Raw genomic sequence first — 5,738 nt, forward strand, 5'->3', positions numbered from 1 at the left:
GGGCTCCCAAGCTGCCACTGGTGTCTCCGAACCCGCCGAGGTGCGGCTGGGAGGATCTTGGCACCACCACCTGTTTCACTTAAATACACCCCTTCCCTGGGGCCCGGGACGGCTGGCGGCGACGGGGCGGGGCTTTGGAGCCCGGTCCGCCGGGAGCTGGGGTCCGCCGCGGGTTCCTGCCAAACAAGGGCCTTTTTCTCCTGCATTCCTAACTCCCTCCCGCTCTTCTTGCTCTCAGCAGCCTCATACCCTTTTTTTTTTTTTTCATTTATTTTCCTCCCCAGCATCATTCGTACATTCATTCATTCAGCCAATTTCTAGCTGAGCGCCTACTGGTGAAGGCACTGTTTTCGAAGTTGGGAATACAGCAGTGAACAAAATAGACAAAAATCCCTGCCCTCAAAAGCCTGGGAGCCTACATTTTATTGAAGGGGAGATCTACAATAAACAATAGAAAGAATATAAGTTAACTTATGCACCATGTTGGAAAGTGATGAAGTGCTATATAGGAAGGTAAGGCATGTCAGGATTGGAAGGAGGGGGTAGGCTGTAATTTTAAATAGGGGACCTAGAGTAGGTTTCCGTGGGAGGATTATGTACAAGCAAACAGTTGAAGGAAGCAAGATTATTCATCGTGAGGGTAGCTTGAGGTGGAGGGGACAGCCAGTACAAAGGCCCTAAAATGGAAATGTGCCTAAAAAGGAAGAGAAAGGTCTGTGTGACTGAAGAGGGTTGAATGAGGGGGAGAATAGTAGGAGAGGTAACAGCACACCCTATAGACTTGTATGCCATTGTAAGGTCCGGGCTTTGCTGGTGGCGCAGTGGTTGAGAGTCCGCCTGCCGATGCAGGGGGCGCGGGTTCGTGTACCCGGTCCGGGAAGATCCCACATGCCGCGGAGCGGCTGGGCCCGTGAGCCATGGCCGCTGAGCCTGCGCGTCCGGAGCCTGTGCTTTGCAACGGGAGAGGCCACAACAGTGAGAGGCCCGCGTACCGCAAAATAAATAAATAAATAAATAAAACAAAATTAAAAAAAAGGAATTCCAACTCATAAATGTGAAAAAAATATTGAATTAGAAAATCCCAGTTCTGCAATAAAATGGTTGATTCAGGCAAAGATCATCAGTGGATGAAACCACCAGATGAAAGGTTGATGAGGAGCTTTACATGGAGGGATCCAACTAGCAAGTGCTGATTCATTGATCAATCTTAGCATCACAAAGAGTGAAATAATGACATTATATGCCTCCTGATATAAAGCAAAAAGAAGTATGTAGCACCACGTAAGAAAGCTTACCCATAAAGGTAAACCAAACTCTAAACCTTTAGAGCTAACATCTAGTTAACAAATACAAGGCTAGAGAAACAAATTAAATGAGGATGCAAACAAAGCCAGCATGTGGAACATTCAGGACAATTGACCCAATTTACTCAATGCGGGGAAAAGTGAAAGATGGAGGAGCTATTCTAGATCTAAATTAAAAGAGGATTAAGAGAAATAACCAAATAAAGTTTGTAGACTTTAGATCTTGATTCAAAAAACCAGCGTATTTTATATATTTGGGAGATTTTAATATGGACTCAGTATTAGATGGTACCCAGGAATTATTTTAATTTTGTTAGGTGGGATAATGACATTGTGGTTCTGTTTTAAGAGATGCGTTCTGAAGAACAGGAAATAACACGTTTGGAGTCTGCGGAGGCTTTCTAGGGAAATTCCTCGACCAGCGAGTTGAGGTTTCCTAGAAAGTCACCGGAAATGATTATTGAAGGACTAGGAAGTGGAGCTAGAATAGATTTCTCTATTTTCTCATTTTTAGAGGAGAATGTCGGCAGGAAGGTCTGTGTCTTCAGCCAGCGTGGGACGGGACTTTAGCCGAGGGGCTCCCAAGCTGCCACTGGTGTCTCCGAACCCGCCGAGGTGCGGCTGGGAGGATCTTGGCACCACCACCTGTTTCACTTAAATACACCCCTTCCCTGGGGCCCGGGACGGCTGGCGGCGACGGGGCGGGGCTTTGGAGCCCGGTCCGCCGGGAGCTGGGGTCCGCCGCGGGTTCCTGCCAAACAAGGGCCTTTTTCTCCTGCATTCCTAACTCCCTCCCGCTCTTCTTGCTCTCAGCAGCCTCATACCCTTTTTTTTTTTTTTCATTTATTTTCCTCCCCAGCATCATTCGTACATTCATTCATTCAGCCAATTTCTAGCTGAGCGCCTACTGGTGAAGGCACTGTTTTCGAAGTTGGGAATACAGCAGTGAACAAAATAGACAAAAATCCCTGCCCTCAAAAGCCTGGGAGCCTACATTTTATTGAAGGGGAGATCTACAATAAACAATAGAAAGAATATAAGTTAACTTATGCACCATGTTGGAAAGTGATGAAGTGCTATATAGGAAGGTAAGGCATGTCAGGATTGGAAGGAGGGGGTAGGCTGTAATTTTAAATAGGGGACCTAGAGTAGGTTTCCGTGGGAGGATTATGTACAAGCAAACAGTTGAAGGAAGCAAGATTATTCATCGTGAGGGTAGCTTGAGGTGGAGGGGACAGCCAGTACAAAGGCCCTAAAATGGAAATGTGCCTAAAAAGGAAGAGAAAGGTCTGTGTGACTGAAGAGGGTTGAATGAGGGGGAGAATAGTAGGAGAGGTAACAGCACACCCTATAGACTTGTATGCCATTGTAAGGACTTAAGCTTTTATTTTGAATGAACAAGAGAGATTCAGAAGGCACATTCTTTAGGGCCTTTTATGTTACTCTTTATTTTCAGTAAGATGGACCCATTGAGGGGTTTTAAGCAGAGAGATGAAATAATCCAACTTAAGTTTTAAATGGCCTACTCTGTTGTATTGAGGATAGAAGCAGGAGACCAGCTGGATGGCTAACGTAATACTGTAGGGCAATGCAGACAATGGTGGCTTGGGACAAGATAGTGGCAGTGGAGGTTGTATTCTGGATATATTATCATTTTCAGTTTGTCTTCCCCTGCTCCCTCGTCTCCCATAGATACCTCAGTGATTCCTTCTTTTTGCTTTGGTCACATTCCTCTCTTTTCTCCTCCCTTCATCGAATATGCAGGAAAATAAGGTATGGGATTACCACTAGCTTAGTACTGCTGATGAACCCCAAATCCAGGGCAGTATTTGACACATCAAGCCAAAAAGCAGCTGCCCTGTGGGTCAGGAGAGGCCCTTTGGCTGGCACCACCAAGGCTTAAATCCCTGAAAGGAGGCTGGTATCCACTGGAGCCACTTCAAAACTGGTCCAGGCAAAGCCACGATTGACTTTGGGAGCTGGATCCAACCAGCAGAGAAGAAACCGGGACAGTGTTAGAAGACTGGAAAAGAAAGCTGGGTAAAAAGATGCAGCAGGTAAAAAGAGGGGTGTCTGCAGTATATCACAAAGAGGAAGAACTGAGCCCAAGAAAGGAGGAAAGCAGTGGGAGTGTGGTGGGCCTGGATTGACCTTGTGGAAGTGTTCTCCTTCAAAATACTTTTTTTCCTGGATGGCCTGGTGATCATTTTACATTATAGAACAATTGGATGCCATTTCTGTTTTTCATAAGGTATATCAGGGACTGAGTCCCTGATTTTCTCACCCCTCTTGGTAGTTCTGGGAGTTGATTTCCATGAACAGAACTTCATAGTTGGTTGCAGCTTCCCATACATTTTCCATCCCTCCATAACCTCTCCAAATGTATTCTTTTCCTTGCAATAGGTGGTGGTATCAGATGAGACTCCAGGACCATCAAACCAGCTTTGTATCTGTGATACCAAGCTCCTGCAGGAAAGAGGTAATGCACACAGGGTATTGTGGCAGGAGTTATGGCAGCTGAAAATGGGGCAGGGACACAGACTAAGTGGGAGACGCTTCCTGGGGCCTGGAAATATGCTCATTATTGAGTATTTATAGGAAATCTATTATTTCTATACTAGGCTTGGCTCGGTATTGAGAGGAACTAAATTATTAGGTTTCTACCCTCATCTTAAACCAAATTTGGAAAAAAATAAAGATTCATAAAAAAAGATTCTTCAAAGCAATTTATGAAAGATATTGAATGTATTCATTCACTTATTATATGTACAACTTTATGTATGATAAGTAGCTTACATATGTGTACATGAATATTTGCACATATAAAACTTGTGGTATAATACAGTAACTCCTCCCAACCACAATTTTACCAACGTGTAAAATTTGAGTGTAGGTAATTTTATTTCTGTACCTGTGTTAACCCTGAGATTTTTAAATTACGTATAGGTATACCTGAGAAATAGAAGATAAAGCCATGGCAAAAGAAGGAGCAAAGATATTGTCATGAAGCTTTGAGAAGAATAAAGGAAGATGGGGAAATGTGGGGCTGGGCTTTAAAAATGCTCTTTGGTGGCATATATGAAGAGAAAACTGGATAAGATTTGTATAGAAGTGGCTGATGGTATTTAACAATTCTGGAGTCATAAAATTAGGCACTGAAAGGCACAGACTTTTAGAGGACTAGGCCCCTGGACACCCCAAAAATAGGCTTTTAGTATATATTACCTACAAAGAAAAAATACGTAAAATGAATTTCTAAGCATATTATTGGAACTTCCAGAAGAGGAATCTTGAAATTTCCACTGTATAGGTAATCATAAATGAAAATTAATAATATAGTACATATTCATCACAAATTTAGGAGAGGTAGAAAATAATGAATATTGCTTAACTTCGTTGTTCATTTTATTTCATTTTTTAAAATGTATATAATTTTATGGTTCACATCTGACCTGAGTATCCAAGTCCTCTTTTTCTCAAAAGATCTTGAATTCTCTTCCTATAGGTGATTTTCAGGGCCATAAAGTTTACAGTTACTTAACATAAAATGTAAATGAGTTAATCTCGCCCTGGATAATATCTATACACTGCTTTAACAAATAGTTTTGTTATGGGCTGAATGTTTGTGACCCCTCAAAATTCGTGTGTTGAAGCTCTAACCCACCCCGCAGTGTGATGATATTTAGAGATGAGGCCTTTGGGAAGTAATCATGTTTAGATGAAGTCATAAGGGTGGGGACCCAATGATGAGATTAGTGTCCTCAGAAAAGGAAGAGACCAGAGCTTTCACTCTCTCCCACATGTGAATTCCCACTAGGGAATTCCCCCAAGTTCATTTTTAACTTGAGGGCAGAAACTGACCTTTCAAATTCTGAGGCTAAAAAATAAAGTTTAAGAATCATTACAGTGGGGGGAATTCCCTGGCAGTCCAGTGGTTAGGACTTTTGCTGCCGTGGCCAGGTTTGCTTGGGGAACCAGGATCCCACAAGCCTCAGGGAGGCTAGGAAAAAAAAATCACTGCAGTGGTGACCAAGGGCTCGGGAGAGGGAAAAATAAGTTGTTGTTGTTTAATGGGTATAGAGTTTCAGTTTCGCAAGATGAAAAAGTTCTGGAGATCTATTATGCAACATTGTGAATATTTTTAACACTATTGAACTGTACACTTAAAAGTGGTTAAAATGGTAAATTTCATATTATATGTTTTTTACCACAATTAAAAACAGTTTTTAATGTAATGAACACTTAGGGGAAAAAAAGCCATGACAAGGTAACAAAACTTTCCTAATTTATGAAGAAGATACGGTAAAAATCCAACTGGATGTATATGGAGAAGAGTTTGGGTTAGATAGGGTGTGCTTTGTCAAAAATTTAAGACTTGTATATTTTACTGTATGTAAATTTTACTGTATGTAGATTTTACTTCAGAAGCAGGAA

General features: G+C 42.2%; 1 protein-coding gene across 1 annotated transcript in view; it reads left to right on the forward strand.

Annotated features, from left to right (window-relative positions):
* The first annotated feature begins 3,704 nt into the window (after positions 1-3,704).
* Positions 3,705-5,738, forward strand: part of ZNF311 (zinc finger protein 311) — a 9,992-nt gene continuing 7,958 nt past the window's right edge. Inside the window, exon 1 of the mRNA XM_007449229.1 lies at positions 3,705-3,783. The gene's annotated coding sequence lies outside the window, so the exon portion shown is untranslated. The remainder of the gene's footprint in view (positions 3,784-5,738) is intronic.

Source organism: Lipotes vexillifer, unplaced genomic scaffold (genome assembly GCF_000442215.2).
Source record: "Lipotes vexillifer unplaced genomic scaffold, Lipotes_vexillifer_v1.1 scaffold657, whole genome shotgun sequence".
In the NCBI taxonomy this organism is placed as follows: domain Eukaryota; kingdom Metazoa; phylum Chordata; class Mammalia; order Artiodactyla; family Lipotidae; genus Lipotes; species Lipotes vexillifer.